A 25,709-nucleotide genomic window follows, 5' to 3' on the forward strand; every position below is an offset into this window, starting at 1 on the left:
CGAGCGCACAGATAAATAAAAACTGATGCGGCGGCTCGATACGTCGGGACACGTGCGGGGCCGTATTTATTTTCATTTTTTCAATAAAAGGAGCCACCGAGCCGAGGGCATAAAAAGCGCGTAACAGCGACATCGCCGGCTTTTATTCCCTTTCCGTTTCCGCTCTTAACGGCGATGCCCTGAAAATTCTATAAAATATTTATTAGCAACAATACGATTCTCGGCTATCGAGCCAATAAAAGAGCGCGCGCGTTTTGCGAAGGGAATAAAACGCCGAGCACTCGACGATAGCTGCAGTGTAGCGTAACGTTTTCATTCGACGGCAGCAGCATTAGAAGGCCGTAAATCCCGACGCGCCGATTAGCGATCGGCTTTCTCACGCGTCGAGTGCGCGAATGACAAAAGTACGCGCGGGGGCGGAGTGACGACGGCGAGGCGCGATGAATCTTCGGACGTTAATAATCGTGCGCGAAGCTGCGCATGGACAGCTCGTATATAACGACTCGAACCTGTAACTCCGAAAAAATTGATATTTTTCGAGGGAAAAAACTGGTACATCCTGCAGGAGCTCGAATCGCCATTAACGCCACGACACCGGGTCGCGCCCACTTGGAAGGCCGGCTCAAAGCCGGGGCACGTGGCAGGCGTGCAATCGGGAGATTCGGGGTTGAACATTTGTCGGCATAAAAATGCTAATAATCCCGAGCGCGGAGAGGAAAGGGGGTGGTTTGCACCGGCACGAGTCATCGGCAAATCCGCCACGTGATTTGTCGGGGTTTTATTGTCGTTCTCTCTTACGACTGTCTGATGTATCGCGAGGGGTTCGCTCCGCTTTTTATTATTACGACCATATATAATATCGCTGGGGTGAGAGAGAGAGAGAGAGAAAAAGAATGCACTGCGCGAGAGGTATTAGGTCTGATTGATGGGAAGCGCGCGGAAAGGGAAATTTGTTGAAATTGAATGGAGAGGTTTCGGCGGGATTGGTCGAGACACTCGGTAAATATTTACTCGGCGAGATTGCTGTAAATATATTGGCGCTGCGATCAAACGCCCGTGCGCGGGCATACCGTTCTGCACTGCATGAACACAGCCGTGTAAAAGGGTTTCAGCGAAGACGATTCATTATCGGAGCGTCATCGACTCGGAATGATCCTGAGGTGTGGGCTGCGCGAACCGACTTTTTTCTCGCCTCTGCGTAGGTACACAAACACAGCGTGTACAAGTCTCGGCTTTTCGTCGTGTCCACCCGCGCGCGCGAGCAACTCGCAGGTAGACCGCGCTCGCGCAAAACCAATAATTATCATTTAATAAAATTCATAGATGCGTACGGCCGATATGTTAATACGTGATTTATATTACGGCGGCGGGGCGTACCGTTGCACGATCGCCTGCCTCCTCTCTCTCTCTCTCTTTCTCTCTCTCTCTCTCGCGCGAGCGAGCGAGCGCAAGAACAACAGCGCGACAGGCGCGAGCTCGTGAGAGAGAGAATAAAAAGGAGGAGCGAGCGGAGATGGAGATAGAGAGAAAGACGCGGAAAGAAACGTACGTGTGTGTGTGCTCAGGCATACACCGCGCGGATTGTTTCTGCAGAGAGTCTCGCCATTCGCGTTTCTAGGCCGCCTCGCGGTGCGGAATAATTTATCGCTTGGAAATGCAACGATTAGTCCGTCGATAAAGAGCCATTTTCGTTCGGGATCAAACTTCGCATTTCATCCGAATCATCTTTGCGGTCACATCGATCATCGGCTTACGGCACAAAGTCCGCGGATTCCGTACGGTACCACAATAGCTGAAATAAAACAATTTAGCAAAAACAAGCTCGCGGCTGTTTTGCGACGGCGTGTAGGTATAGGCCAACACGGCTCCAGTGTGGAACGTGAGAAAGAGCATGGGCGAGAGCGGGAGACGTGCGCGGGGGGAAAAGGAGCGCGCGCGTTTTATAGGCGCAGCGCCGGAGCGGAGATAGAAAAGCTGAGCATAAAGTGGGCGTCGGAGATGACGATTTCATTTAAATATCCCATAAGCGCTATGCGCCGCCTGCAAAGCCGCGCTCTGCCGAGAGCAGTTTAATATCGAGTTCAATGCCAAGGCGGCATTGCTAATTCACGCACGGAAAAGACTGCGCACGTTTTCGTGATGAACTTTTGGAATTGCGCGCGTCCGAGCTGCCGAGTTTTCCGAGCGCGAATATGGCAAATTCGGCCGAATCAGCGGCAACAAATTGTTTTGATAAGCGTGTAAATGTTGAGCCGAGATTTATGCTCGCTTTTGTGCGCGGGCGGGCCCTGCAGCGAACGAAACTCTTGTCGCGGCTTATGGATTTGATCGTTAGCCGTGAGGGGGATTACGCTGCGCCCGGTGATTCATTCGTTGATTATTTTGCACCGGTGAATGTAGCAGAATTTGATGAAATGAATTTCGGAAAATCCGTTATGCCGCTCCTTGCGTGCGATGCGAACCGTCAACGTGCGAAGTCTTCGCTACACTCTTCACCCACGCGATTGTATCCTGTACGCGGAACACGAATTTAATGAACAGCAGCTCGTGCAGCCCACAATGCAGTCGGCGATCAGGGTAGCGTGAATCAGCGCGTGAGTCAGCCGCTTTTTCCAACCCCCTCGAAGCCTAGACGAATAATCCAGCGCGGAATTTCATTCCCATGCGATATGCTGCGAAAAGGCGAAATTGATAATCTCCATGTACTCCGGCGCGCAAAGTGTCGCGCAATTAGCGCGCGTCAGCCGTCAAGACGCGCGGGTATTCACGGCCTCGCGCGCTCTCTCTCTCTCTCTCTCTCTCTATCTCTCGGGCAGCCACTGCACGCTCGGCTGCAATTTGCATGAAAAATTGGAATCGACACTCGACACGTATAGGTACACACCAAACAAGCCCGATGCCAGCGCCGCAGCTCCCCAATCAATCAAGGCTCGCACGAACGCGCGCGAAAATTAATTCGCCCCTCTCTACGACCACGTATACGTATACCTTCGCATAGCCTTAACGAACGCCGCGGCCTTGGACGAGTGTACGTGCGCGGTGAGAAGCGAAACTCGATCAACTGCTTTCGCGCGCGCTAAAAACGTCGCGAGTACTTTGGCGGACCGGAGCTGCCCCGCTGGGAGGAGTACAGCCCGGCTTCCTGGCTGCGGAAAGAAGTGCGCGATAAGAAGCTCGGCCGGAGTAATCTCGCATATACGTTCACGCGAGAGAGAGAGAGAGAGAGAGAGAGAGAGAGAGAGAGAGAGGGAGAGAGAGAGAGGCTCCGGTCCGGCGGCCATTCGTAGATGATCAAAAAGGATGGAGAGGCGAGACGAGGGTTGCTGCAAAAAATCCGACCTCTTTGTCGGGGGGGCTTTTCTTCGGCTTCGCTCTGCGGGCCGCTTTTTTGGCTTTTCTCTTTCTCTGCCGGGGGGTCGTGTGCGTCGATACGTACGTGCCGGGGGACATTTTCATAATGGATTTACGAGCGTCGATGAGCGGTTTTAGGAAAAAAGGACGGCGCGATCCACGCACTCGTGCTCATTAATGCTCGGAATTGTCGCGAGCGAGAGCTTTTTGTTCGGGGAAAAGGAGCAGTCGCCGCCGCGCGGACGAGGTTTATTTTTGGAGCGGATAATGAAGCAATCGTAATAAATTCAGCGAATTATTTTTTCCGCCACAGCAGCCTCATTATGCATCAAGACACACGCACGTTTTTATGTCCGGCCTCTCTCGTCGCCGCGCTGCGTTTGGAATTTGTCGTGCGCGCGTGTGCCAGCCGACGAAAAAGAACGCGCGTCCGGCACGCCATTAAATTTCATTCGATAAAAATTCGACTCGCATAATATCGGCAATTTACAGCGCGGCACCGCGCGACTTTTATCGCGCGTGTGGCATTAATAACTTTGCCTCGCGAAGATGTTTGCCTTGGCTTGAATTTGCATCTCTATGGAGCATTCGCGCGCCAGACGAAAAATTCTCAACGGTGTTGAATCTCACTTTTCCAGCGTTTACGCGTAGCGTCGAGGCCTTTATCATCCAGGAAAATTTCAATCAGCGGTACGAGATACGCTCTTCCTTAACTACGGATTCTCGCGCGCTAGCCCGGCGGTTTTTCAAAGTTCGCCATCTTTGCCAAGTTTCCTGCGCGGAAAACTTCATGGGCCGCGGCGATAACAACAATAACTCGGCTGCTGCGGCGGAGATTCTCGGAGTAAAAGGGAAAAAACGAAAGCGCGCGCGCATCTTTTCAGCGGCTCCTCTTTCTCTTGAAAGCTCGCCTCAGGAGCACTCGTATCCGCGGCGCCTGCAAGTGCGTGCTCGTGTGTGCAGCGCCAGCAGCGGCTCTCTCTCTCTCTCTCTCTCTCGCTTCCTCTTTCTCGACCTACTTCGTTATTGACTTTTAATGGCGTCCGTAAGTACGCGGCGCGCGGAGAGCGAGGGTCCGCCGGGCGCGAAAAAACGCGGCCGCTCCGATGACGGCCGAACACCCGCCCCCTTCCGTCCTGCGCGGCGGTGTGGGTCGGGGAGCTATCGATCAAGAGGCCGCGGGGCAATGCTTGGACAAGTTTTCGCGCGCGGCGCTGCAGCCGCGATTTTCCGCGCGCAGATTTATCGCGCCATTATGCCTCGGCTGCGGAGCCTCTTCCGCGATGGTGCGGCGAGCGATCATAACCGCGAGATACTTCTTAGTAAGTAGCCGGGGCTGACGGTCCGAATTCAGCGGCATCGACGTATCCCCCGCGAAATAGTGCAAGAGCGTATTATGCTTATGCGCGGCTCGAGCGTATCGGCTGAAATATCTGGCTTATTTCTCCACACGCCGCGGAGCACACTTGCCATACGGAAAGGTGCTGGTCGGCGCGTGCGGAGATGGATGGACCAAGAAAAGCGCGCTGAAATATGTCGCGCGAGAACCGCATAAGAAGTTTCGTAAAGCCGCTAATGCCCTTCGCTTCTCTTGCCACTGTACATGCGACGTCGCAGCTGTCGAACGACAGAGAGAGCTCCTGTTCGCTGTACTGACGCAGTCCATAGCCTTCCAGTCTCCGTGTCGCTCGGCACATATGGCGGATCGATTTTTCGAGGGACGGCCAAAAAAGGGCCACCGACTCGTGTCGCCGTACACGGCATAACGGCCGCTTTCGTGGAAATTGCGTTAAAATGTTAAAGAGCCATTGTGTGCAGGGGTAGGGGGAGCCCGTTCCTTCGCTCGTTGGATTTTCGAAATTACGGGGTGCCGCATAAGTGATTTTATTACGAGCTCGTATTGCGCTTCGATGAAACATCGCCGCTACATCGCCATATAATGGGAGAACGATGAAGGGGGGTGATTGGCGAATTATGCGAGTGTCCAAACGTCGTTAGAGAAATCTTACACGCAGCTGATTCTTGTTCGCGCCTGAAAAAAAGTGAACAGCCCAAGACGTCTCCGCCGCGCACGCATTTCCATGCAAACCGAAATTTCCCATTCACATGCAAATGTACATCAAGGAGCACGCGATTTCGAATGGGAATCCAAACCGACATTCCGCTCGCCGCTTAATGCTTCATTGTGTAGAAAGCGGTCGCGAAGGGGAGACGAACGAATTCTCGCGGCGCACGGCACACACACACACACACACACACACACACACAGGTCCGACGACTTATCAGAGAGCTGAAAATTTTGATGGTTCATCTTTAGGAGCAAACACTCGGATTCTCCCATGAGGAGCGTGTAATAAACGGCCCAAACAGGTAGATGCACACAATAAGCGGCCAGATAATTTCCCCCGATCCCCGAGAAAACCCCTTCCAGTACACAATATAAGCGCGGCGAGAATATAAGGAAAGCCCCCGCGCACTGATTTACGCGCGGGAGAGCCACTCCTTTCCCTCATTTTCCCGGCGCGCCGCTGTTTATCTCGGGGGGAAAAAACGGGGAAAAGTCTCTCCCAGCATCCGAGGAACAGAAGAAGAAGAAGAAGAAGGAGAAGGAGAAGACATCGGCTATAGAGCGGCGGGTAAAAATTTTTCGAGCTCCGCAGCCCGTGTGGGAAAAGCCCCCCTCCGACAGAAGCTGCGAGTGCAGCGGCGTACTAAATAAGGCTTTGCATTGTGCGCGCGCGAGACTGCGACTTCTCTCTCTCTCTCTCTCTCTCTCTCTCTCTTCTCTCGCGCTGTGTGTGTGTGCCGTATAGGTGTGCAGCTCTACCCATACGCGAACGCCCGTCGAGATGTCCCTCTTTCTCTCTTCTCTTTTCCAGGTATACATGTAGGGTACTAGAGAGACACACGGGGGCTACATGGGAACGCTCGGCGCGACGGAGCGACAGATTCGACGGAGGCGTGTGTGAGTGCGAGCTCGGCTATATATCCGTATAGGTTTTTAACTCCTCTCGGTGACGAGATTCGAGCCTCCGGTCTCGCTCCCTCTGCTCTATACGTGCAGGCGAGTAGTCTTTTCTCTCTTTCTCTCTCTCTCTCTCTCTCTCTATGCTCTCGACGGGAAGCGCGCAATCGTTCATTCGCCCGTGAACTTTTTATGCGTCTTTCTCTTCGATCGTGCATACGCTCTCTCTTTCTCTCTCTCTCTCTCTCTCTCTCTCTCTCTCTCTCTCTCTCTCTCTCTCTCTCTCTCTCTCTCTCTCTCTCTCTCTCTCTGTGTGTATTGAGAGCACGGCCGGGGCGTCTCTCCATCTCTCTCGCTTTTTTCTCTATTTCCTCACTTTGCGAGCGTTTACCTGACACCTGCGCGCGCGCGCGAAAGAGAGAGCAGCTTCTATATAAACAGAAAGGTTTTAAGTTACGCGTTCGCTCTGTCGCCTACTGCCTTGCCTCGTCTCGCCTCACCTCGCCGGCGTTTTATTTTTTAATTTTTTTCCTCGCCCGCTCGCTTTTATTATTTTCTGCTGCTGAGCTGCGACAGTACTCTCCTCGGCCGCTCCGTCATCGAGTCGGATTCCGAAATGTTGGGCAACGGACGACCGTTGAATCTTGTACGTCTCTATAATATCGTTGAGTTATGTTTTGAAAACTGCGTCAGTGCATAACCAGTTTTCTATTTTCGTCTCTCCGGTACACGTTGGGGATTACGGATGTCGATAATTCTTTTAACTACTTTGTCGAGTCGAGCGGGGCATGTCAATAATTTTAAATCGACGTTCGCCCGGGCACAGGCTTATAGGTATACACAGGGAAAATGAACCGCTCGTCGGCTGATTCGATAGTTGATACGTTTTCCATTATTCGCTAAATTGAAAACGGTCATGAAAGCCATTATGAGTCGAAGCTAATATGATCGAAGCTTCCGTAACACAGCTTATAAATACGTCGCCGCTGCAGTAGAGCAGGCTCGCGAAACAACGCGCTCGGCATCGATCGAATTCGACATCCGGGCATTCAATCCCATCTGACAATTACCCCCCGATGTATTTAAAAAGTCATTTCCCTTATCTCTCGGAACGTTAGCTTACACGTCCCGGCGTATCGATATCGAAATCAAGTGCGCGCTCGTTTTTCGAGTCGGGCATTGAGCGGCACAGCTCGAGCGCGACGTCTCGCCGGCTCGTCGCGCTTATTAGCGCTCGTTAACGGGCCACTCTCATTCAAATTCATTCCTTTGTCGTGAGCTCAGTGCTGCAGCAGACGCACGCGGTCACTGCATCCCCGTGACAATTAAGATCATGCGCGAGTTTAGATGCTTATCGGCGGAATTACAGCTGTGCGTCAGAGGAGCGTGACGTCGCTGTGGGTCGACGATCGCGACATTATACGCCACGGAAGAGAGCCTGAAACGTCCCCCGGGCATTGATATACACATGCGTGCGTTGATTTGCTCCGAGGAGTCTACGGGGACATATTATATTCCACTTTTGGTCCGCGTGCGTGTGCACAAAAAGCTGGAAAGGATGCTGCTGATAATTTAATTGAAAGTGCCCCCCACCTCCCGCAAACGCATTCGAAAAAACGAACGTTGAGAATCTGATAAGCGGCGAGAGGAAATTAGTCTCCAACGGAAAACGCGTCACACGAGTGTTATCCGGGCCGAAATCGTCAAAAATGTTTCCTAATTCACCCTACGCGGGACAGATTGTATCGGCTAGAGGTCGCATATCCTGGCAGGTGGCGGCGAGAGGCGTCGTAACAGTTTGTAACCGAAGAGGTCCGACTCGAATATGCTGACGAATAAAATTTATCTGTGTCGGTCATCGTACGAAACTCGCTCTCTCTCCGGGAGCATCATGATTGCGCTTAAGTGGAGCTACTCTGGACGAGCGACAGCGAATTAAAATACTCGGCCGTTGTTGTGATGATACTCAGCCGCGTATACATGCATACACAGGATTTTATTGCTGTCGGCCGCGAGCTCGAGCCGGAATTCCATCAGCTGGAAATTAATTCGATTGAAATTTATAGCCGCGCGCGGCAATTGGAGATTTCGAAAAACGGACCGAGCGATTTCGCGCCGATGAGTCACGGCTCGAGCATATCAGTGTATGCGCGCTCTCGAGAGCCGTGTTATTTTTCGCCGCTGCCGAGATGGCGTGAGAAGAGGAGTTTAGCTTTATGAGAGCAAACATCGCAGAACCGACACGCGCTCGTTTATTGCCCCGGAGAATGCGACCTCGAGCTTATACACCAATTGTTTGATATATACGGACAGAGTCGAGTCCTCTCGCAGCACGAAAACAAAATACGCGCCTCGCTCTTTATGAAAAAGAATGACGCGCACGGATCTTGATGCGAGATGCTCCGAGAGGGAGAGAGAGAGAGAGAGAGAGAGAGAGAGAGAGAGAGAGAGAGAGAGAGAGAGAGAGAGAGAGAGCAATAACTCACGCTCGGAGAATTCCAAAAGCTCGGTAACATAAAATTTTACTGCGGCCGCCTGATATTAGAGATTTCCTCGAAAACGTAATATAATAAACCACGCGAGAGGCGTTATCTTTCACTCTCCCCGCTGCTCTGCGCGGCAGTCGGTCGGACACGCGTGTAACGACGACAGCGGCGGTGGCGGCAAAAAAGTGGCCGAGAAACACGCGTTCCTACCCCGAAAGATCCTTTTTTCGAGACCACACGACTCCCTAAAGACACCCCGAAGCGTCATTAGTATCGCGTTTCTCCGGGCTCGTGAGGACAGAAAAACGATTTGTAGTTGACAAATTCATTCCCTCATCTCTCCTCGCTCGCTGACGCTCGTTTCCTCCGCTGGAAAATCAGATAAAAATAGTTTTCATCGGAGGCAAAAAGCTGCTACGAAAACGCAACAAAAATCGCGCGGCCTCCGCCAGTCCCACTCGACGGGCGTCTCCACCGCACTCGAGAGCGAGGAGCGTATATAACCCGCTCTCCATCCCGGGGGAGCTGCTCCTCTTCGGAATCGCGACTTTCTTTGTGTTGCTCCATCTGTATCCGACTTTTTTAACGGGCGCGCGTGCGCTTCTCCGCGTCGGAGCGGCGACTTTCAATGACAGCCATTGACCCACATACACTCTCGTGTCATCTCGCGTCTAGTGCGCGGGAGTGAAAGAGCCGGGGCTTCTGCCTCCAGAAATAACGACGCGCCGTACGTGTAAGCGCTCGGGCTCTACGGAGGCGTTAAAGCGTTTAGGCCGGATTTAGCGAGCTGAATGCGGGCCGAGATTAGACGCGGAAAGGAGTAAGTTCCCTTTCAAAAGCCGGCTCTGTATAACGGACGACGCTCGGTTTTTACTTATTCATCTGCCGGCAGCGAGCGCTCCGAGGAGTCAGCCCATATACACACACACACACACACACACACACGGAATTGAATGATTCAATGCTGCACCGAGTGCTCGGCATGCGCCGCCGAGCTGCTGAAATCACCTCACCTGCAGCGGCATCAATTTTCAAACTCGAGCTCGCGCTTGTGCGCAGCAGAGAGTCGCGATGCAGTATTGAAGCTTAAAAGGTGCTCGGTGTCGTCGAGCAGCGACTTTCGCCTCTGAATACGCCACTTTTCTCGGAGTTTGCAAAATAGCCTCTCCGCGTCGACCAAGTGCGTGACTTCAAGCGATCCGTTAGTTGTATGCAGCGGAGATGACGAGTGGCTCGAAATCGCCAGCTCGGCTGAGTCAACTTTTCTCGCGTGCGCGTGCTCCCGAGATAAACGACGAAAAGACATCGGCCCGAAGTCTATCCTGTCCCGAGCAGTGTTCTTGGCACTCGCGAATTAAGTGGCATCAAAAGTTGGCCCTCAAATTTCATCGGGTAATCGTTTCCCGACCCATCTGACCGTGTCCGCGCACGGCCGGTTAATTGACCGTGGCACATTGCACCGAGAGGTCGACTCGCGTGCCGTGCGTACATCTATACGGCCTCTCTTTCCCTCGCATCAATATAGCGTAGGGAGAGTCAAGCTGCGATGCGCCGGCAAGGTAGTCAAGGACGCGGAAAAGATTGAAAGTCGATCGGGGCGCAATTTAATTAGAGGATCGAAAAAGCTGCAGCACCGCGATCGGGCTCGGAGTTTGAAATCGCGTGCTACGCGCCCCCCGAGGCAGCGCACGCTATACCAGCTGAGTAGCTAGAGTATAATCGAGTCGCTGCAGCCGAGGCTCAAAACTAATCGGGGACCTCGCGCAGCTCGTCGGACACTCGTAGAAACCGCTCCGCGGGGGGTCGGCGCACTTCCACTTCCTGGCGGAGTCCCCCTATTATACACACCGCCCGGCTCACGTGCGTCACGTTCGGTAACTCGAGGCTAAAACCGAAGGCGCGAAAGGAGGAAGCTGCGAACGCTGCCCCTCTTTTGTTTCGATCATGCGAGAACTTGGAGGGAGGCAGATAGAGAGCGACAGGAAGAGGGCGGCCGGGAATGATTAACGCTTTGCTGCGCGTGCATGGAGTGCGAACCATAAAGTGCAAAGTGATGGGAGTATTTTTCGAAAAAAGCTGCCGCTTCGACCGGCCGCAAATCAGGCGGAAAACGCGCGCGCGCGGGGAAAGCGTAGAGAGGAGGCTCTCGTGCAGTCGCGGCGCCTTGACAAACGACGCTGCCGCGGAGAAGAAATTATTAATCGCATCCCCGGCGACTGTCTAACCGGCCTCTCGCCTTTATAGAGACGTCCGATAGGCAGCGGCAGCCCCGGCAGCCGCTCGTAAACGCCGTGAAATATACGATCCCGGCGTATTAAATTCGATGCATAATAGCGCCCGGCCGCGTCGGCGTTGCCAGAAAAATCGTGTGTATAGCTGCGCGCGGTATAAAACTCCGCGAGCCCCACGCGTTAAAACGGAGCTATCTCTAGCATCTACGTAAGCGTTATAGGCGGCATAAATTTGATTCTCGAAAAATGAGAAGAAGCCGTATGGACACGCATCCGCGGAGAGATATTCTTTCCATTTGTCTCCGCACCGATCGTTGTTGCGTCGTTAAGCGCTCGCGCAAACTGAATTATACGACGGACAGCTCGTTCTCGTAAGCAAATAATAACGCGCTCTCGCAGTTCTCTTTGTACGGCGCGAAATTGTGCCATTAGCCGCCGCGGGATCGCGCACGAGGCGCAATGAATTAGTCACAGCGGTCATGGGTCCGCAATATTTATCTAGGACGAGAGGCGGAGGGGACAGACGGACAAAAGTCTTTTTACGACTTTTTTCCAAACATCATTTTAATGTACAACTTAATTTTGGGATTTTTATTTACGACCGTAAATTCGGAGCCAGTTGTCGGGGACCCAAATGAGTCCGTATATAGGTGAAACTTTACGAGCGGAATTAAATTCCGATTTCATAAATATAAATCGAGGCGCTCTCGAGAACCGGAGAAGAACGAAAAATAGCTGACAATGCGTGACGCCAATCAAATTCATCAGCAGCTCGCCGCGCGCGCGCGCGAGATAAGCTATTTTCGGCGATTACCATTCACGCTGCACGGAACTCGATAAATCAGGCAATCGTTAGCATCTCCTTTACGCCTCTCCGCGGCCGCGTCAAAAACGGGCGAAAGTCGTTCTCTCGAGATGCGCGAGCCCGAAAAAAGGAGAAACCCGAAGAAGATTATCTGCGGACCGGATCGTGCTGCTCGCCTGATGGCCGGGGCATAAACTCGAATGGAGCGGACCGGGAGACAAAAATCGTGTTCTCGCGGTCGATTGTTGCCGGATTCGACAAAAGTTGCCAGAACAACCATGCTCTCGCATTGTGCAGTTCGAGCGAGTTTTTTTCCTGCGAGAATCCGAGCAGCCGGAGCCAAATTAATTAATAACGCCGTGTACGCAGCATAACGCGGGTAAAATAGAATATCGAAAATAATAATCCGGCAGCCTTTGAGCGGAGGCGAGTTTCCGTTGGCCTCGCTGAAAAACACACGGCCGAGCGGGTGACTCGACGCTTCGTGCACGTATACAGCGGCGAAAGAGAGGCAGGTTTTAATTTCACGCGTGCCTCTTCATTATGGGCGCGCGCGAGGTTTTTTCGGGGCCGGTGCGTTTAGTCGGCGCCCTTTGCTGTACCTCGTATTTTTCCGAAAACACAATACACAGAGCGCTAGGATTTTTGTCGTCGTCATCGACCTGTTCGTCGCGAAGTCTAGGAGGAGTCTTTTGCCGCTTTTTCTGCGCGCAAGAAATATGCGCATTATCTCGAGAGCGCGGATCTCCTAAAATACGCCGTGCAATCCCCCATTCGTTACAGCCTATAAAAAGGCTGTACGGAGTAATTCTCGAGTTGCGAGCGAGCGCTGAGCAAAAAGAGCAGAATTTATCGTATCTCGGAGCAAAGGAGAAAACCTCGAGGCCCGCGATAATATGGCGATTGCCAAAAAACGCGCACCTCGTGTCCTCCCTTATCACCGGGGCCCTCGCTCTTTTTTAATCTCCCCGGGCTTGTACCCGCCGCTCTTTGTTACGCCCTCGGCCTGTTTTCTTTTCGAAATTCTCGGATGTTTCGCCGACTCCCCCGGCGACGCTTCCTCCGCTGCACTATCTGCCCCGAGTTCGACGACGTCCCGCAGGCTCGTGGGCCGATCGTAAATTCAGCGCGCCGGCTCATTTCGCCGCTCGGATTGTTTACGGCCGCCTTTTTCCTTGTAGCGTCGAACGCGCGTGTTTCTGATGACGAGGAGGATTTCGCGCTCACACCGCCGGATTATCTGCTGGTTCGAAAATTTAAGAGTCCCGATCGGAGATGGGCTCGTTGCGCTTATCACTGGTCGTCGAGCGACAAGCAAACTCTTTGCGCACAATCGAGGTCAGAAATCGAGTGAAAAAATCTCATTTGCCAACTTTTGCGCGCCATACATCTGCGTAGTAGAGCCGCCGACGAAATTAATTACCTCGATAACAAAAAATCGGCGTATTTTATCTCGCGCGCGGCCCTTCTCCTCGGGCGTCTTGCTCCTCTCTTTCTGCCCCGTCCGCACGCAAACGAGCGAAAAAACTCGACTCGGCCGAGCGATAAGCGGCGAACACGGGAATCTCTCGCGAAAACTGCTATCGTTAGTCCCGAGTGCGTCTCTTTACGCTCCGATGAATGGAACGAATGAAAGACGCCGATGGGAATGTATTTCGCCAAAATGGTGTACAAAAATCGCGGCTTTTCCCCTTTTGTCGAGATTGGAAAGCCATTGGACACGTGAATTAACGGTATCGTCATCGAGTTTCCAAAAACCCGTTTTTATTCGGCCGGCCTTAATGGAACGATTCTTTTTTCGCAAGGCCAAGCAGGGGAGCGCGCAAAACGAAATTTGTATAACGCTCGTGGGAGTATAAGCCGATTGAATTCAATATTAAACGAGCGAAAACGAGAAAGGATTTCGGCGCTTTAATGTGTTTATTCGGCAGGATGCAATTGGTTTTCGGTATTTATTCCAGAGCCGTGTGTCGCGCGCCGTTGGCACGAATATTTTCAATCGCGTCTCCCGCGGGAGCGTGCTCATAACACCTGTAATAAAAATAAAACGTGCGCGCGCGCGCGCGGCTTAATTACTGAGCCGTGTATTATTGTTAACGCGCTCTCCGAGGTACAGCTCTATTATTGTATTGATTATCGACGCTTTTCGAGTAATCCCGAAAAATCGTCGCTTATCGGTGAAACGAGCGAAACCGATTCACATCGCTCGAGATATCGGAGTCGCGTGATAATAAGCGACTTTCGTCATTTCGGCTCGCTCTCTCGAGCTAGTAAAGAGTGTCAGGATCCATCGAGGCTGCAGCCGGGGCCTTTAAAGGAAAATAAATCTCTCCCTCGCGACTCGTGCTCTGCACTCGACCAACAACCACCTTATATCCACGACAGTCCGAAAGCTCTTTTTCCACCAAGCGTAAAATGAGAAAGTTAAACGCGTCTGTCGTAGCAAAGCAATTTCGAAGCTTGGAGGGGGGCGCGACTCGCAGAAAAAAGTGAAAACGAAGCGGAAGAGGAAGAAGCAGAAGAAGAAGAAGAAGTAATCATCGTGTCCCTCGTCCATTGTCCCCCCCCCCCCCCCCTCTACCCGAAAATCCTCCTCGGCGCACAAAGCCGTCCAGCTCTATACGTATAGATACGCGGGCGACTCTATCCCGTGTATTAGCGCGAATTAGGACGGTTAACGTATTATATATACGTGGAGATAGCGCACTCCCGAAATTCCCCGTCCCGGAGTCGCCCGGCCACGCCAGTCCCCTTTGGCCGGGTACACTGGAGGAGCAAGCGCCGCGAGGTAAATGACGAATCGAGCAAGATGAGGAAGTACTTAATTTAAGCAATTACGCGTTGCTCGCGCGCGAGCGAGACGGAGATAGCGGCAGCGGAGCACGAGATGGCGCGACTCACACACAGAGTCGGGGGGCGCAAGCGCGTGTGTGTACGTGCAAGCTCGCGAGCAAGCAGCCGCACACGGTATGTAAGAAAAGCCATTAAAAGCAGACGCCGAGTGAATGAGAGAGTGCGAGGAGCTCGAGAAGGACAAAGAGAGCCCGGGGCGGAATGCCTATAGTAGGGAAAGCTTGATGTCGGGACTCGACACATTTTCGCTTTCGAATTCGTCCGCCTGTCTCCGCTGCTGGTGCTGCTGCGTCAAGACGTACTTGCATTCTTTCCAGCTCTTTTCGCTCACGAGAAATTCCCGAGAGAAAGCGAAAAACGGAAGTTTGTCGAGGGGGGCTAGTTGTCGCCGCGGAAATTCTCGGGTTAATTGGACTCGATGTTAACTCCGAAATGCCTCGTAGCCGAGTGCGATTAAAGCGCGGCTTCAGCGCGTCGGAAGCTGGAATAAATGTCATAATTTATGTACGGAAAATAAAATCCGCCGTTTTTTCATGCGCCTTTTGCTTTTTCGTTTGCTTACAGCAGCGGCTTTCCTCTTTTTCTTCGAAAAGGGGCTTCTCTCGACTAGTGACTCAACAACCTGTGCACGCAGCTTATGCCAATTCTGTTTTCAAAAGTCGCTCGTTAGTCGTTAGAAGCACCAGCGAGCTGGCTTTTAATATGTAAAATCTCTTGCTCTCTCTCTCTCTCTCTCTCTCTCTCTCCCTCTCTCTCTCTCTCTCTCTCTCTCTCTCTTTAACCAAGCGCTCTTTTCGTCCCCGGCCCGGTGTTTTTTCTCTCTGCTTTCACGGCCTGCAAAGCGGAAAATACATCCGCACTACTGCGAGCGTAATCCTAGTCGGGAATTATGCTTGCTTTAAATTTTATTTTTGTCAAATACGCAGCCGACGAAATCTGTTTAGGATTTCATGGAGTGCGCAGTAGGCTTTGAAACTAAGTAGGAATTTTCGTTTGGAGGGCGAATTTCGCTTAATCGGCCGCTAAAATTTAACGGTATGAAAACACGAGCACAAACAGTAAAAATCGAATGTCGAAATCTCGAGTAGTCTCGGTGAAGATGCACGCTTTCAGGGCTAATGCTTAAAAACCTTGGAGCCCCCGACAAAAGGCGGGAGAGCTGCAACGGCGCTCGCGGAAAAAGCCGCGCGGAGCGGAGAGCTATTCTCTCTTGCTCTCTCAGAAAGCGTTTATGTCTTTCCGTGCCGGTAGTCTCTTTCCAGGTAAAATACTGCGGGCCGCCGAAGAGCCGCTCGCGAAATTATACACAGCGCGCCGCATTATGCTTTGTGCGGCTCGCGATGCGAGACACATGAGCGTTTTTGTTCCCCAAACGAAGGGCTCGCTTCTCTCTCCCTTCCCCCCTTTTTGCGAGTAGCCGCTGCCGCGCAATATTGACGTCCGCGGTAATCGGCGGTCTCGCTCGATGAGCCGACGCTCCGCGGAGCCGAGAGTCTGTGTTTTGGCCTTAAACTGTAGGCGAGTCCGGGATACGGCCGGTATCGCCTTTAAGAGACCTGTCATTTGACTCTTAGAGAGATTAGGACCGGCGGATCGCCCGATCGTCGCGAATCGTCGCTCGACATGCGCGCCCACGAGGTCGAACACCTGGTGCGTGCGATTGCCGAGAATTGAGTCCTCAACTTATTTTATTGCGCACATTGTTTTTAACAGCCTGGAAACGACGAGATAATGAGGCTCGCTCTCTCTTTCCGAATCCGCCGCTTATCTAAAATTTACGGGCCGCTTAGCGAGCGGGTCAATAAAATTATAGCGAGTTCGGACATTTACACGGGGCCGAGGAGCGGGCTCGGCACGTTCACACTTTCGGCGTCCGCGGGCCGATATGGTAATCTTCGCCGAATTCCTGGCTTCAATCAAACTCGGAGGCAGCTCGAGAGAGCAGCAAAAAACAAGACTCCGCGCGCCAAAGGCAAGGACGTCAGGCGTGTAATTTCGATAAAAACTCGCTCCTCCTCCCAGCGGCGACGAGGGCGCCCGGCTTGAAATTGAAAAATAAAGCTGCACGCGGAAGAGCCGCGCCGCTGCGGCGAGAAGGAGCGATGGGCATTCCGCGTAATCGGCGCGTTATTAGAGCCGACGCGCATATCTTAGCGCGCTGCTGCTGGCGCCCCTCTCGCTAAGGCGCGACTCGGCACAGCCGTAAAAGTATAGCGCGCGCGCGCCTTTATATAAATAAAAATGCACGCGGCTGCGGCGGCGCATTACGATCGCGAATAAGTTCGGGCGCGCTGTTGTTTCGCCTTTTACGACGCAGCTCTCCTAATGACATCCGCTCTAAAAGTTTCCCGAATCGAGTGCAGCACCGTGTCATTTGAGCGTGCGCGCAAAATTACCGGTTCTCCGCTCGCACTTCCTACTATGCGCGGCTCTAATCGCCGCGTGCGCGCCTTCTCTCCCCCTTTCCCCGGCATATCTCCGCTGCCGGCCTCGCGGATTACCGGCCGTTAAAGCGGCGAATAGTTTTTCTCGCCGCGAGAGCGAGAAAGAGGGAGATCGCGAGCGTTGACTTGAACTCTTTGATCGACCGAAATCGCGTGTGCATTGCGCAACTCGAAATTCCCGATAAGCGCGCCGGTCATGCACGCGTGACGAATCGCGCTCGAAACGCTGCGCGACACGTCTTATCCGCTTTCGCTATCGGCGCGGCTGCCTGTCGTTATGCATAAGTGTGCACTGCGTACGCGCACCAGAGGCGGATGTGTACCGAGAGGGCGTGAATTAAGTGGCTCGCGCGGCAACACCTGATAATAATAAAGGCCTCCGGCGGTGCTGATTAATGGTCCGAGCGCTCCGCCGATCGTTTTGTCGCTCGGTCGTACACGCTCCGCGCACGCCTTCCGAAAATCGGCCGACCTTTTTGCCTCTCTCGGGATACTCGGAGGGAAATTAGCTGGGATTCCTCGGCCGTGTAAATTGCCGGGGCTGGAATTTTGTCGCCGGGTTGTTTGAAGGCATCGACTCAGGGATTCAATTATTTGCATTAAGGAGCCGAGTGTACTGTGTGTGCTCGGGCAAACACGTCGATCGCGTCGCAGCGACGCGCCGTTTTAATATCTTCCGAGCACGAGACGCGAGCTCGACTCTTATTAAATTTTTCAACATTTGCGAAGCGCGGCGAAATTACCCCACTGCGTTCGAATTTGTGCGCATTATGTCTGAGAGCTCATAAAGTTCGCGCACGTTGCTCGGGACAAACGGCTCGCAAAAAGTCGCAGCTGCGAAAAAAAGCCGCGCGCGCCAATTTCGGGCTTCAATTTTCAAAGTCCGAGGCGCTTCGAGACAATACGCCAATTACGACATCCGCACGCGGCTGATGCGGATCGAGCGCCCGAAAAAAAATAACAGAGCACGAGCGCCCGCCGTTTTCCTCTCGCGGCCGCGTGAAATTACGATCGACTGCTGCTGAAAATGAGCAGCGGCCGGTCCAGAGAGCGAAAAAGAGGCCCGGGCAACTTTTGTAGCGCCTCGCGCGCATCGCCGAGACGGGACAGCTGTCCCTGGGCCCTGCGCAGGCCGCGACTGAGTATCGAGAGCACGATCTCGGCCGCGGAAAGCCGATACTGACCAGGTTGACGCGATGCTATCTTTTCGGCGGGGCATTGTTGCAGGACCGCTGCGGAGGAGGACAGCTGCTGCGTGTCGCTCGTGGCCACCGACGATTTCGCTCTTGTCGTCTGATTGCCCCGTCCGCGAGTATAAATTGGCCGCAAGTGCACCGGGCCGCTTCTTCGGCTCTCCTCCTCTCTCCTACCTTTTGTTCGGGTTCGTTGGACCGGCCCTCTCGGGCGCACGCTTTTGTCCCCGACGCCGCGTGTTTTCGTTCGCCCGCAAGATGCAGCTCGAAGAGGAAATCTGCTCCGCGATACCATTCAACACAAATCCAAACACGCATCGATACTCGCGCGCTGAATGGAGTCTCTATGCTCGGAACGGCTCGTATGCGCTGAAGCAATTAAAAACTCGCCGCCGAGTAATTTATCTCTCTTTCAACGACGAACGCGTGGCCGAGCCTCGCGCGAAATTCCTCGCGTTTTGTAATTGCGTTCAGCCTCGGAGGATTTTTAACGCCTGGCGCACCATCTCTCGCTCCGGAGCTCTAAAAACGCCGGAGTTAAGTTTCGCGCGCAGCAAAGGGTTGCCCCTCGGCGGACCTTGAGACGCCTCTGCAGAAAAAGAGGAGCTTGGGAGACGGGAGAGAGCCAGCAGCTGGTGGTCGCCGCGCTGCATCTGCAACGCAGGCTCAGCTCGAGCGCTAGCGGCGGTTCGAATGTCCGCGAGCTCCATTACGATCGCGCAGCAGCGGGGCGAGGGGGTAAACAGCGCTCGCGAATATCTCAATAAGGAGTCTCTTTGGAAAAGGTCCCCAAGTGCCGAGCGGGCGGATCGTCAATTACGATCGCGGAGGCATGCGGGAGAGACAGACAGCCGCACATTGTTCGAGCACATCCCGCCGACGGCGCATTATACCGAGTGTCAAAAGTCCGCGAGTCTCGAGGATATCCTCGAGAGCGAAGGAAGGAAGTACCTACGGGGAATAAAGAAGGAGGAGGAGACGAAGACTGTCTCCCTCTCCCGGCCGCTGCGGGCTTCGAGGGCCGGGGAGAGAGCCGCTCTTGGCGGCGGCAGCTCGACTGTTAACTCGCACGCGAACTACTCGGTTAACCTTCATGGGCATTAAACGTAATTGTGCCTCGCGCGCCAGTATTAGGCTCCGCGTATGCGAAGGGCGAAACGCAACGAGATACTCGGCCCTGTTAAGCCCTTACGCGGAAAAGTTACGAACGAATATTATGAATACGCAATGAGACTCTATTAGCATTAAATTTATTTACCGAGCCGCCCAGCGGAGGAGAGACAATCCGAGCCCCGCCGACAATTTTATTCACTTGTTAGGTTCTTCGCGCGCTCACGAGCCGAGATGCGCCGCTCGCGATAGCGCGGCGAATATGGAGACGGCTGCGCGTGCGGAATTTTTGTATCGCGAGCGAGCATCATCGCGAACGGGGCCCGCTCCTTTTTCGGGGCCCGCGAAACGCTGCAAAGCACCTGTAATGAGCTGCCTCGGAGGTGTTGAGCCGTAATTGAGAGACAAGCGCGGATATACGATTTTAATTGTCGTAAATTCTCCCGAGCCGTTCATAAACGTCCCGGCGTAATAACTCCGCGTTTGATTCCGCGTAGCTGATAAGCGCTTTTCGACACTCCGCGAACAAGATCCTCATCCGACGCATAGATCGTAAGAACTCCAATTACGCAACGTCTCGTTGCCGCGACGAAGAATTCCGGGAAAGTAGATCAAGGCCCGCGCGGAACGACTTGATCCGTCTGCTCCGCGCGGAGCCTCACGCGCGTGTATACATCTCGGTTATCTCGCCCCGGGTCTCCCTCCTCCAATAAATCCACCTTTAAGGCCTAATATCACGGTGGGGTGGCCGGGAGCCCTCGCACGCGTAGATCCTGGAAAAGGTCCATGAGGAGCCTTTAATGCCCCAGCAAGACGTGCATTAAACAGCAGCGTCGATTCCGGCCGTCGAATATTTTTTTCAGTGAAACTCCCCCTTTATTATACCTGTGTAGCGGCGGCGTAAGTAGGCCTCGATCGCAATACTGCGGCGTATTACGAGCCCGCGGGGGCATCGCTCGCACAACTCCTCGTTCCGTGTGCGACTGTATACTGCGCACCTATAGGTAGCGGGTACCTCGACGACGACGACGACAATGCCGGCTACGTCGCGCCCTCATTTTTCCGCCTTCTCTTCCTTATACTCCCCGGCTTTTTCCTCTTGCTCCTCTTTTTCTTCTGCTTCTTCATTTCGTGATATTGTATTTATTTAATGCGACCGCTCGTGCACCTATACAGCTCCGCGCGGAAAATTGTCTACTTCTATCTAGATATTCCACTTATTAAGGGAAGGCCGGCTTATTAAGCTGCTCTATATCTAGACGGAGCATCCAACGATTTATCTGGATATCCAACCTGTTACGTCGGAGCCGAGCGTAACAGGCTGTATTTATCTAGATATATGAGAATTAGCTTTCACCGCAAACAAAGTAAGCCGCGAATCGATCGCCCGCGCAGCTGCAGCGCGGTAATTTTGAAACAGCCGGGATCGTGACGGCGAGGCTGTATTTGCGAAAGAATTTCGCAGTGTCATCGGAGCTTTTTTCCAGAGCAGAGGTCCCGCCGAAACAACGTTAACGCGCGCGCGGTACTCGTGTTTGTACGAATAATACAGCCGAGAGCGCGGGCCGCATATCGGGATGAATGCGGCTGTCGAATTCTTATGTAATCGATGTTATTGGCCCGATATCCATCGGAGTATCCGCCGAGTCATCTCCCTCTCGGCCGCCGATGATGCACCGCCGCCGCACACGTCTACATCAGAGCAAGGGAAAAATGCGCTGCACGCATCGGGTTACCTCGCAACGCCCGCCGCCTTTGAGTTTCGGCGAATTTCCGACTTGCACGTGTGTAATTATTTCATTTTTCTTTGTTCGCGCGGCCGCTGATGTAATTTCGCGAAAGCCAACGTCAGCGCGCGCGGATCGGCTCGGCTTCAATTAACCTCGTTCCGTCTCGGATCAGCGAAGCTACAATGAGGTGCGCTCATAATTGGATATTTCTAAAGTTCGCTTCTATCAATTCATAATTCATATCTCCTGGAATCTCCCGCGCACGCTATATCGTTGTCGCTGTATGTGCGATAGGCAGTCCCCTCTCGTGCGTTTCGCAATTCCTAGCGCCGCGCACGCAGTCACGCGGCGTAAAACGATCGAAAATAAATCTACCTATCGCAATAAAATAGTAAATAATTTACAGCGCTGCTCCCGCGGAGCGAGGAAAAAGTGCTGCTCTATAAAAGCCGGCGCGCCGCTCTTGAGCGCGGGGCATAAAACGTTTTACGACTGTTTACAGTAGGCCTGCATATTCGTTAAATATATTAATAACTTTTGTTCATCGCGGAGCTCGCCTCCCTTCCCCCCGCCGAGCCGTATATGATACCCGAGAGCTGCAGTATATGATACTGCGCGACGGCATTAAATAAAGAAATCAATTTACTTTGCCCGCTCGCTCGAGTCCTCTACTTTCCTTCGCGATGCTCCCGGAACGATAAAGAGCCGGGGAGTCGAGCTCAGAAGTAATTCATCGGACTGACGAGGAAGCGTATCGTGTACACGTATATACGGTATTCCCTCTCTATACCAGTAATATCGCAGACCCAGTCAGCTAAGGCTTCTTGTTCGTTTTGCTCTTCGGTTTCGCATGAAAACCTGTATACGGATCCATTTAGTTTTTAAAATATCTTTTTCCGTAGCTCGAAGGACTTTGTTATCTCTGTCGCGGATGTGCATAGGTAGATTGGATATCTCCGTGCCCAGCTCCCGAGGGAATATTTGGCCTAGGAATGGCGGAAGTTGAATTTCGGAGCGGGTACCTTAGCCGAACCCTGTAGATAAAGAACCGACGAAAATGAACGCATGAATATTCATCTCGCAGCGCGGATCGACGTGTGCAACTTTTATGATCGAATTAAACATTTGGTTCGATTGCCAAGAGGAGGTCAAAAGCCGAGAGTAGGCCGACGCGATCGAAGTCTATAATTACAGCACCACCTCGATAATCGTAACGAAATCGACTTTTTTCCCTCCCGCGAGAGCTGTTAATGCGCTTTTTTCGACGTATCAATCGCGCGCCGAGTGGTCGCGTGCAAAAAGCCCGCCGGCAGCGGTGCGCGGCGCAGTGAACCGCGGAAAAAGTAGATGCACTGCAATTACAGCCTGTCCACCCGAGCTGTCCATCTTTCATCTCGGTGGTGGCTCGCGGTCACGTGACGTCGAGCGGTCTCTGGAGAGCATCGCGCGCGCACTCGCGAGGGAAAGAAGTCGCTCTCGCAGCTGGGGCAAAAAGTCCGTGACGTTGAAATATTTAATGGTCCGCTCTCTCTCTCTCTCTCTCTCTCTCTCTCTCTCTCTCTCTCTCTCTCTCTCTCTCTCTCTCTCTCGAGGCGGGGCCGAGGAGAGCCGCGCGCGTGGACGTGCTCGCGGAAAAGTATTAAAGTGGATAATGGCATCGCAAATTTTCGTCTACGTGTGTAAGCACGTAGCCCGCGGACTCGGGGGGCGATTCTTCATCGATGCTAATTTGCCCGAGCTGCTTTTAGAGAAGTGGTCCGCCGCTGAAAAGTTAATGGCCGCCTCTCCCTCTCTCGTTATGCTCTCGGGCGTCTTATTCGCGTCTAGCTGTTTTTCGCGCGCGATGCAGCCCGATAATTTTAGCGATTTCCCGGAAGACGAGCGCGGGAGACGCAGTCGCTTTGAGGAGCAATAATAATATTATCCCTCGCGTACACAGTCTGCAGCGTCATTCCGAGCGGAATGCCCGGGATCTTTTGATGCAAAGTACCGGCATTTAGTATAGCTACGCGGGAGAGAGAGGGAGAGCCCTCTCGAGAAAGAAGATATTTAGAAATTTGCCGGCATAACTGCCTCTCGCTGATTCAAAGGGAAACGCGAAGAGCAACATCGGAGATGAAGCAGCGGAACAAGACGCGCGCGAGGGGGGCGGGCCCGGGAAGAAGCTGCTGCTGCTGCTGAGTGTCTGAAACCGAAGGAGCGAGACTCGCGTACTCGTGTTATTCGCGCGCAGACGGAATAAACCAGCCTCGCACTTATACGGCGGTAATTCTCTCAAAGAGCCATCCGGCCCGGGCGAGGTATTTGTTTTCGCTCAATTATTCGGAGTGCCTCTTTTTCGTTCGCGCTTAGCACCAGCAACTCGTGAAATTTATCTAATGCAGTTGCTCGCGAGATTTAATATTCCTCGCATGGGCAGGCGACGGCAGCGCATAGGTTATTTCGTTAGCTGGAAAGTATATACGAGCGGTGCAGCTCGCGTGCACGGCGATTCGCAGTAGCGTGCGCATGCACGTGGATGGGCTTCCGAGGAATTAAAGGACGAGGAGAGCTGCTGCGCGACGGAACAGCTCAGCAGAAAGAGAGAAACGCGAGGCTGGACTGGCCGGGGAAGGCTGCGAGGAGAAACCCGAGCGCGAGAGTGAAAGGGCACGTGTGAGCCGGCTCTCCTCCTGTGCCGCCGTGCAAACATGGCAGCCGTCACGCGAGTCCCGGCGGCGTCGCGGCCGTATCTCGCTCAGAAGATCCCATAAGTCGTAGCCGGAGATTCGAAAGCGTTTTTACCCATATCGCGGATGCGGCGACGATTATTTCGTTACGTAAGCCGAGGTGCTTGAACTGCCGCGCAGTTATGCGCCGGGGCACGTAGATCGGCGCGGTTGATAAATTTGTTTTCGCTCTTTCCCTCGCGATGCTGCAGTACACTGCGCACACACGAGCTATTGGGGAAAATGGCAGGGGCAAAAATGGCACGAGATTTACGGCCGCATTCGCAGAAAGTTTTTAGCTCGAATGAGGCCTGGAATTGCACGTGTAATGGCTCTGATAAATTCGATGGGAAAGGGAGCGTTATGCACTCGCGACACGAGGGTGGACACGTGAGCCGCCGCGGGAGCGAGCGTCACGCGTTTCTCATCGAAATTAAAGTTTGACCCACTTTTATTTTCAGCTTCTACCGGCTGATGAGATCGATAATTGCTCGCTATACACTGATAGCGCTAAAAGCATCCCTCTCGAAATAGTGGATTATTTGACTGACTCGCTGTAAACCAACGGCGACAACTAACTGACCTAGCGCACAACCCCAGCATTACTTTCTCCCCTTTCTCCTGCCACTCGAGGTGCGCTGCACTTTGCCGCCGTCGACGCAATCGTCGGAACTTGGCAGAATGCTCGCGGATGATATTGCGCGATTCGAACAGCGAGACGTGCCTCTTGACCTGCCGTTACGTCCGAGAGCGCGTGCGTCACAAGCGCCCGCGCCAGCAGCATCCAGCGAAGGAGCGTCGCGTAAGCAAGCCATTATGCGAAGTGGCTGCTACGATATAGCAATTTGCAATGCCAAGCGGGCCTTAGCATAATTGAAACTCCATTTTCCCATGAAACAATTGGCCGGCGGTAGCAACAGCCAGCAGCGGCGGCGTCTTCACTCTGTGCTCGCTCGAGCGGAGCTAGGGCCGCTGCTGCTGTACGTGATATACCAGCGCGCACAATTGCGTCCTTAGCGTCGATATGACGTTTATGTGCGGTCGTGCGCGCTCCTCCGCGTGTGTATAGAGATTAGGCGAGGAAGGGGGGCAAGACAACGCTTAATTTACGGGTACGTCTAATCGAGCTGACGCGCAATTGTGTCGGCTTAATCGATTCTCCGAGCCTCGAGTGCAGCCGGCAGACTCGGCGCGCGCGGGCTGCGGTTCGGCGTCTGGACGACTCAAGAGATCTGCTCGGAAGTTCCGCGAGCGCATAATTAGCCGGCGAATTATTTAAAAGCCCATTGTTGCGCTCCGCGATGCTGCGGCGCTGCAGCTGTTGTGTGCCGATATCCTGCATGCATATTTCGACCGACAACTTGCTCCGCAATGTGTATAAGACAGGTGATCCGGAAATTCGCACCCGCAGCGCAACCGACGAGCGGCTCGATACGCCGCTGAAGCCCGACCGCGAGAGCAGCATGCATCGGCAGAAATGCCAAAAATTTCCCGATGCCGGTGCGCGATAGAAATTCGCAGCCACATCGCATACCCCCGCGATCATCATCGTCAGTCGTCGAGCTGCAGCGACTCGATTTTCCGCGGCAGCGTTGGTTAAACGCGCGCCGCCGCGGCTGCGATGGCTTGGCCCATTGTCTTCCTTACAATGCCCCCGACGATCAACGCTGATCCCGCGCGCGACTACGCTGAGCCCGCCGATCGGCCCGATATTTTCCTCCCGATTACTCCTCCGAGTACACTGTGTTGAATTAATCCGCTCGTATTTTCTGACTTTCAGACTTCGAGCTGAGCTGCATGCGGTGTTCGACTGGGCCTAGGTGAGTCTTTCTA

General features: G+C 53.3%; 1 protein-coding gene across 2 annotated transcripts in view; it reads left to right on the top strand.

Annotated features, from left to right (window-relative positions):
• Nucleotides 1-25,709, top strand: part of LOC103315330 — a 55,080-nt gene extending 29,371 nt beyond the window's left edge. For both annotated transcript variants that reach the window (XR_004227915.2, XR_004227914.2), the window contains exon 4: nucleotides 25,657-25,709. The gene's annotated coding sequence lies outside the window, so the exon portion shown is untranslated. The remainder of the gene's footprint in view (nucleotides 1-25,656) is intronic.

This window comes from Nasonia vitripennis, chromosome 5 (genome assembly GCF_009193385.2).
Source record: "Nasonia vitripennis strain AsymCx chromosome 5, Nvit_psr_1.1, whole genome shotgun sequence".
Lineage (NCBI taxonomy): Eukaryota > Metazoa > Arthropoda > Insecta > Hymenoptera > Pteromalidae > Nasonia > Nasonia vitripennis.